The sequence below is a fragment of the Lactuca sativa genome, chromosome 5 (genome assembly GCF_002870075.4).
Source record: "Lactuca sativa cultivar Salinas chromosome 5, Lsat_Salinas_v11, whole genome shotgun sequence".
Classification (NCBI taxonomy): domain Eukaryota; kingdom Viridiplantae; phylum Streptophyta; class Magnoliopsida; order Asterales; family Asteraceae; genus Lactuca; species Lactuca sativa.
This window is the reverse complement of record NC_056627.2, coordinates 59,211,680-59,220,371: the sequence shown is the minus strand read 5'-3', so window position 1 is coordinate 59,220,371 and position 8,692 is coordinate 59,211,680. Positions and strand designations below refer to the sequence as shown.

Genomic DNA, 8,692 nt, shown 5'->3' with positions numbered 1-8,692 from the left:
TGCTGTAATTATTTGTCTGCATTATTTTTTTAGTTGAAGTAATGTTAGAATTGGTATTATAATTTTTAGTTTGATATTTTTCGATTCGTCAACACCAAAAAAAAAATCATTCAATGGTATTAAAATTTTTAATATAAACATTATATTATCAATCTTTATAGCCGAGTAAAATGTTTTCACAAATGAGTTTTAAGACGAACTTCAATGTGCACTTCGAAACCGAATTTTAATAAACATAATCAGAACATATAGAAACTAACTGACATGGGATTCAAACTGGAGCATATGAAACCAAATTGTTAAATTGGTTTGAAAATACCAAAAAAAAGTTATATATTTTGATTTTGGAAATTATAGAAAATTAAAATAAAATGCAATACATGTTTAAACTTAAAAACACACACAAACAAAAAAAATGCATTTGTAATCGAAAACAATTTTTGGTGGTTTATTAATTGTTCGCTACTTTTGTCATTTGGAGTTTAGGCGTCCTCTAGGTTGTTCTATATTTCTTCGTAAGCATGAACGGTAAGCGGCACCAACATTCTCATTACTATTTGTTCTTTCATATAAGTTGTTTGAGCCTGGATTCAGGGCCGGCCCATGTGTCTGGCCAAGCTGGGCGACCGTTCCGGGCCTCTAAATGCCATAGGGCCCCCATTTTTTATTTATTATATTAATTATATAGAATTAACCCATTACTCAAGCCCAATACTCTAGTCTCTTATCAAAGGTCCACCCAAAAAGAAAGCGGGTGGAAGGAAAGATGTAGCGACTGGGAGACTGGGAGTTGGCGTGCGAGAGATGTCCGACTTCCAAGGCAGGCACAATTAATCTTCAACGAAACAATCAATTTCTATGGAGAATCCAAACGTTTTCTCCGGATTCTAAGGTAAGCACGGTCTCAAATAGTCAGATTTATTCTATTGCTTCTCAATTTCAATTATATTGGTATCTTATTTCTTCTCCAATTCATCTTTTCTGATTTCGGAATTAGCCAATTAGGGCATCTGATTTAGTGATTTTGATTCTAAAATCGACATTCAACATTCAACTGAGTTAGTGTATTCGACTGTTTATGACTTCTCCTTTATGATTCCTACTGATTTCCAATTTTCATGCCACCAGAATCGCCGATTGTGATTCTTCTTCGGTTCTTCCTTCTTTTTTCTATAAGTTCTACTTTTTAGCATTAGAATTTCTTATTTTTCTATTTATTTTGTGAATCTGATCTTCACAATTTTATGCTATGTAGGCTGTTGTAGTCTTGTATCCAGGAATATGAATATGACCTTCTGATAATCTGATTGTGTGATTGTGAATCCGTGTAAATTTGTAAGTAGCCTTTTGGTTTTTTTAGAGATGTTTTGTTATTCATTTGCTTAATTTCAGTTGTTTAATGCTAATCTTTTTAATCTGATTTCTTTTTTTTTAACTTCAGAAATTTTTGTTGCAACTGTGGGGCAGTGGGGCTTTTTCAATTTGCTATTGCTTAGAGGTTATGCACAGGCTCACAGCATTAGCAATTCAACATCATTGAAAAAACTCTTCTTTTATTATTCGTTAATTGTTATCTGTTTGCTTGTTTGTTGCCTTTTATCACTCTATTGAATATGCATCCTAGAAAGCATATGTCTGGAAGTGAAAAACGAAAGAAAAAACAAAAAATTGAACAAGTTAATGAAACTCAAAAAGGGTCTATGCATAAGTTTTTTTAAAAAATAATTCTGCTAATGTACAAGTAAATGAACAAGATAATCTCACACATGAAATTGTTTTTAATGAGCAAGATAAAGTTTCAAATGAAAATGTTGATATTGATAATGAAAATATTAATAATGAAGATGTTAATGTCAATAATGAAAATGTTAATATTTCAAATGAGAATGAAAAATAAAATGTCATGAATGATAACAATGAACAATTTATTCCGTCTTTAGATATATATGATCCTAGTAATTGGGATAATCTTGATAATAACTTAAGTGATATTTTGATTGAAAAATGGTCAATAAGAGAATCAAATTTTGTGTATCCTAAAGATAATCTATCCAGACATTTTTATAATGCTTCTTATACTAGAAAGTTATGTAATGGTGAGACGAGTGATCGAAATAGCTAATTTACTCAAAAAAAAGTTTATAAAGTGTTTTGTTTTTGTTGTAAATTGTTTAAACCTAATAATTATGTTAATAAAATTTCTTTAGCAAATAATGGATTTAATGATTGGAAAAATTTATTTGATAGACTTAAAAAACATGAAAATAGTTCCCAACATTTTTTTGTATGGATTCGTGAGATGAACTAATAGCAAGATTGGATAATCATAAAACAATTGATAAAGATTTACAAAATAAAGTTTTAACTGAAAAAGAACATTGGAGGCAAGTTTAAAAAGAATAATTGATGTCATCAAATAGTTGGCAAAATATAATTTGGCTTTTCGAGGTTGTAACGAATAACATTTTCAAGAATTTAATGGTAATTTTTTGGGAGCAATTCAAATGATGACAAAATTGGATGTTATAATGCAAGAGCATATTAGACACATAGAAACCATCAAACTCATCTTCATTATTTTGGGCACAAAATTCAAAATAAAATCATTTCTATTTTAGCTAATAATGTCAGAAATTCTATAATTAATATTATAAAAGAATCAAAATAGTTTTCTGTAATCCTTGATTGTACCCCCGATGTTAGCCACCAAGAACAAACGACTCTTGTTATTCTATGTGTGAACATGTGTAATAATAAAATAAAAGTTGAATTTTTTTTAGAATTTTTAAAGGTAGAAAATACATCGGGTTTAGGACTTTTTAATGAGTTATTAAATGCAATTAAATCTTATGGTCTTAATATTGATGATGTAAGAGGACAAGGTTACGATAATGGTTCTAACATGAAAGGAAAACACCAAGGTGTTCAAAAACGATTACTTGAAATTAATCCACAAGCATTGTTTATGTCATGTGCTTGTCATAATCTTAACCTCACGGTTAGTGATATGACTCATTCTTGTGCTAAAGCCATTTCGTTTTTTGGAGTTTTGCAATACATTTTTGTATTATTTTCAAGTTCAACCAAAAAATGGTCAATATTACTTGATAAAGTCTCTAACTTAACAGTAAAATCTTTATCTAATACACGTTGGGAGAGTCGAATAAAAAGTGTCAAAACTATTAGGTTTCAAGCTCCTCATATAAGGGATGCCTTGATAGAATTATGTTTATCATGTGATGATGCAAAGTCTAAAAGTGAAGCTGAAAGTTTAGTTAATGCTATTGAAAGTTATGAATTTTTACTTGGTATGGTAATTTGGTATGATATTTTATTTGATATAAATAAAGTTAGTAAAAAAATGCAAACCAAAACTATGTGTATTGATGCCATAATTGATCTATTCAAAAATATGATGACATTTTTTCAAAATTATAGAAATGAACGTTACGCCCTTAGTATTGATAATGCTAAAGTCATTGCATCGGATATGAATGTTGAACCTATATTCCAAAAAAAGCGCCTAATTATTAGAAAAAAACAATTTGATGAAATTGATTGTGAAGATGAATTACTATCACCCGAAGAATCATATAGAATCGAATATTTTATATATATTGTTGATGTGGCAATTCGTCATTACAAAGTAGATTTGAGCAACTAACAAACTTTGAAAACATTTGTAACAACGAGAATTTTTAAAACAAAATTTTCATTTCTTAAAACATATTTCCATCCAAAATAAGTCATAAAGATCCAATATATCATATCATAATACAAATCATATCAATCCCAAGATCATAAATCCTCCAACAGTGTGTACAGATCACGTCGGTGCCTTCCCACGGTCCTCGCTGGTACCTGAAACACATATCACAACAACTGTAAGCATAAATGCTTAGTGAGTTCCCCAAAATACAACCTACGCACATACGCCTTTCCAGTCCCTGACCTTCCGGTCCATATGTCTCAGGGGACTTCCGTCCCGACTAGGTAAACCTTCCGGTCCTACCCACGTCAACCTTACGGTCCACATTACAACGCCTTCCGGCCCATAACATATTCGCCTTCCGGCCCATAACATAATGCCTTCCGGCCCATATCAAACATATCATTCATGGCACATATAACGATTAACTTATCACACATAACACATATATCTCCTACCATATCCGACCTTCTGATCACACAGTCAAACCCTTCCGGGTATAGTATAGTGAGAAGACTCACCTCGTGGAAAGTCTAAGATCTCGTGTCCTCGCTATCACCGGACCCGAACGACGGCTCAACCTCGCCTAAACATAAAAATATCATTTATTACACAAAGACTTCCGCCACTTAAAACTTTACCCCTATCAAGTCAACACTGGTCAACTCTGGTCAACGGTCAACAGTCAACGGTCAACGGTCAACTTGACCGGACTCGGCGAGTGCACTAGAGCGACTCGGCGAGTCTAAGCATTTTCACCAACTCTCTAGGATTCCCTTTTTGACACGTCGAGTACTCCCCTGACTCGACGAGTTCCACTTGGCATGAATCGCGGGGCCACCACGACTCAACTCGCCGAGTCTCGAGAACAACTCGGCGAGTTCCAGTTCGACTCAGTCCACCTGTCAACCCTCTCTAACTCTCTCTAACTCACTGAGTTAACCCATAACTCGGCAGGACCACTCGCTGAGTGATTAAGGACAATCTTCATGCTACTCGCCGAGTCTGTTCTTCAGACTCGGCGAGTCCATGCCATGCATCAACCCAATCTAGCTTCTGAGGTCAGATCCGCTCCATCCACTCAAAGATCTAGCCGTCCTAAGCTTATTCATCACGTAAAGTTCATGTCTTGGTGCTCATAACACACCCCATGACTCATAAATGGTGTTTTGACCTCAAGCACAAAGACCCCAATCCAAAACCCCCATGGATTCATAAAAAACTTGGACAAAGGGACACTCTGGACCTCCAAGGGTCCAGATCCAGAACCTAACTCGCTTAAGGGACCAAGGAAGCACTAGATCTAGCCACAAAAGGGCTCAATAAGCCGTAAATCAATATAAACATCAACATAACGGAGAATGGCTCGAAGATAGTACCTCAAATGTGATGTTCTGGACCTCAAAGCTTCAGGAAGTGGCTCCTCTTGTTTCCCCTTGGCTATTGCTTCCTTTCCCTTGCTAGATAACACCTCCAAGGTCAATAATGGCTCCTTGACTTACTCCAAACGCTCAAACTCACTAGGGTTTCACTCAGGGGACTGGTGAGCACAAATGACGGCCATAAGGCCCTTTAAATAGGTCCCAACCCGAGAAATTAGGGTTTCATTAAACAGCGCGGACTCGCCGAGTCCATTCCTTGGACTCGCCGAGTCCAAGCGCGAACCCGCGTCCAGAACCGCGATCCTACTCGGCGAGTTTGAGCTCCAACTCGCCGAGTCCCCTCACAAAACACCAAAAATATATGCATAAAAGATACCTGGAAATCCGGGCTGTTACAACTCTCCCCCACTAGAACTAGACTTCGCCCTCAAAGTCTCGCTCTGAAAATAGCTCCGGATGCTGCTCACTCACGCTCCGGCTCCCAGGTCATCTCTGATCCCTTCCGATGTTGCCACTGAACCAACACCAAGGGTACCTCCTTGTTCCTCACAACCTTGATTTTCCGATCTCTGATGGCCACTGGTCTCTCGGCATAATTCAGGCTCGCATCCACCTGAATATCCTCTAATGGAACCACTGCTGACTCATCGGCTATACACTTCCTCAGCTGCGACACATGAAAAGTGTCGTGAATCTGCCCTAACTCTGCTGGCAAATCCAAATGATAGGCTACCCGGCCTACCCTCGCGATCACACGGAAATGACCAATGTATCGGGGCCCCAACTTGCCCCTCTTCCTGAATCGAATCACTCCTTTCCAAGGAGAGACCTTCAGGAGAACAAAGTCGCCGACCTAAAACTCGAGCTCGGACCGCCGCCTGTCCGCATAACTCTTCTGGCGACTCTGCGCAGTCAACAACCTCTGCCTGACCTATTGAATCTACTCGGTCGTCTGGAGTACGATCTCCGTGCTACCCATCACCCTCTGCCCCACTTCTCCCTAACAGATGGGGGTGCGACACCTCCGACCATACAACAGCTCAAAGGGTGGCATACCAATGCTCGAATGATGGCTGTTGTTGTACGAAAACTCTGCTAAAGGCAGATAGGTGTCCCAGCTCCCTCCAAAATCCAAAACACATGCACGAAGCATATTCTCAAGCGTCTGAATCGTCCGCTCGCTCTGTCCGTCTGTCTGCAGGTGGTATGCGGTACTGAAATGCAGTCTCGTACCCAACTCCTCATGAAACTTCTTCCAAAACCTTGAAGTAAAACGCACATCACGATCTGAAACAATCGACATCAGAACCCCATGTCGCGATACCACCTCCCTCGCGTATGATTCCGCCAACTTCTCCGCAGAAGAGCTCTCGCTGATGGCTAGAAAATGAGCGCTCTTCGTCAATCTATCCACGATCACCCAAATTGCGTCGACTCCCCTCGCAGTCCGCGGCAATTTGGTGATAAGATCCATGGTAATCTGCTCCCACTTCCATTCGGGAATCTCTAGCGGTTGCAATTTACCGTGCGGATGTTGGTGCTCGGCCTTAACCTGCCGACAAGTCAGGCATCTCTCAACAAACCATGCAACATCCCTTTTCATACAGGGCCACCAATACTCCTTCCTTAGGTCCAAATACATTTTCGTAGCCCCGGGATGAATCGAGAATTTCGATCGATGCGCTTCCTCCATCAAAATAGTACGCGTACCGCCCACAAACGGTACCCAAATCCGAGCCTGAAAAGTCATAAGCCCTTGACCATCCGTAACGAATCCTGATACCTGACCTACAACCCGCTCCCTCTTCTGATTTTCTGGTTTCGCAGCCTCAGGCTAAGCTCCTCGAATGGTATCTAAGATCGGGGTCATCACCGTCAACCTCATACAAATATCTCGGATCGGGGCGCTTTCCGCCCTACGGCTCAACGCGTCGGCTACCACATTAGCCTTACCCGGGTGGTACAGGATCTCACAATCGTAATCCTTCACCACATCCAACCATCTCCTCTATCGCATATTCAGGTTTGGCTGATCCATCAAGTACTTCAGACTCTTGTGGTCCGTGTAGATGGTACACCGAACCCTATAAAGATAATGCCACCAGATCTTGAGGGCAAACACCACAGCCCCCAATTCCAGGTCGTGGGTGGGATATCTCGACTCATGAGGCTTCAACTGCCTCGAAGTATACTCTATCACATGCCCCCTCTGCATAAGCACCGCCCCTAAACCCGATATTGATGCATCACAGTACACCACAAAATCCTCCATCCCTTCCGGGAGTGTAAGCACCGGGGCCTCGCACAATTTCTGACGAAGGGTCTCGAATGAGGACTGCTGCTCTGGTCCCCATGAAAATGAAACACCCTTCCGGGTCATCCTAGTAAGTGGCACGAGGATCTTGGAGAAATCCTTGATAAACCTGCGATAATATCCAGCCAAACCCAGAAAGCTCCTGATCTCTGTGGGCGATCTCGACACTTCCCATCTCATCACCGCCTGGATCTTGGCCGGATCGACCAAAATCCCTTTCTGGTTAAGGAGGTGCCCTAGGAACTGGACCTCTCGTAACCAGAAATCACACTTGGAGAATTTGGCATACAGCCTCTCCGATCTCAGAACTCCAAGAATCTCCCTCAAATGCTCCTCGTGCTGCTCCCTAGACCTCAAATATACCAGAATATCATCAATGAATACGATCACCGACCGATCTAGCATCGGCCTGCACACCCTGTTCATGAGATCCATGAACGCAGCTGGGGCATTGGTGAGCCCAAAAGGCATCACCACAAACTCGTAATGTCCATAACGAGTTCTGAATGCAGTCTTCTGGATATCCTCATCTCGAACCCTCATCTGATGATAACCCGACCTCAAGTCTATCTTGGAGAACCAAGATGCCCTCTGCAACTGATCAAACAGATCGTCGATCCTAGGTAACGGGTACCGGTTCTTAACCGTCAACTTGTTCAACTCCCGGTAATCGATACACATCGGTGTGAACCATCATTTTTCTTGACGAACAAAATCGGCGCTCCCCAAGGTGAGCTACTCGGTCGAATAAACCCCTTCCCCAACAGCTCCTGAAGCTGCGAGGATAACTCCTACATTTCCGGTGGAGCGAGACGATAAGGCGCCTTGGCGATGGGCGCCACTCCCGGAACCAAATCGATACGGAACTCCACTTGCCTTTCCGGAGGCACACTTGGTAACTCTTCGGGGAACACATCCGAAAACTCGCATACAACAGAAACGTCATCAACCGAATTGGGCCTTCCTGCGGCCACTCGAGTATCCGTCACGTAGGCTATGAATCCATTGCAGCCCTGCTGCAAACTCTGCCTCGCCCTGGCAGCCGAACAAAACGCCGACCCACACCGGGTCCCCTCTCCATACACCGTAAGCACTCCCCCACTAGGGTCTCGAATCGTCACCAGCTGTCTCTTGCAGTCAATGACTGCCCCAAACTTACTCAACCAGTCCATGCCCACGATAACGCAGACATCCCCCATCGCTATAGGAACCAAGTCTATAGGGAATTTGACACCAAAAATCTCGAGCACACATCCACGAATCACGTCTGCGGCATATAACACTTTC

At 41.1% G+C, this 8,692-nt stretch overlaps 1 long non-coding RNA gene across 1 annotated transcript; it reads left to right on the top strand.

Annotated features, from left to right (window-relative positions):
- Positions 1 to 492: 492 nt before the first annotated feature.
- Positions 493 to 1,681, top strand: LOC111879688 (uncharacterized). Its single transcript, XR_002846193.3, has 3 exons — positions 493 to 892; positions 1,256 to 1,335; positions 1,442 to 1,681. It is a non-coding gene; the product is annotated as an uncharacterized LOC111879688 (long non-coding RNA).
- Positions 1,682 to 8,692: the final 7,011 nt, after the last annotated feature.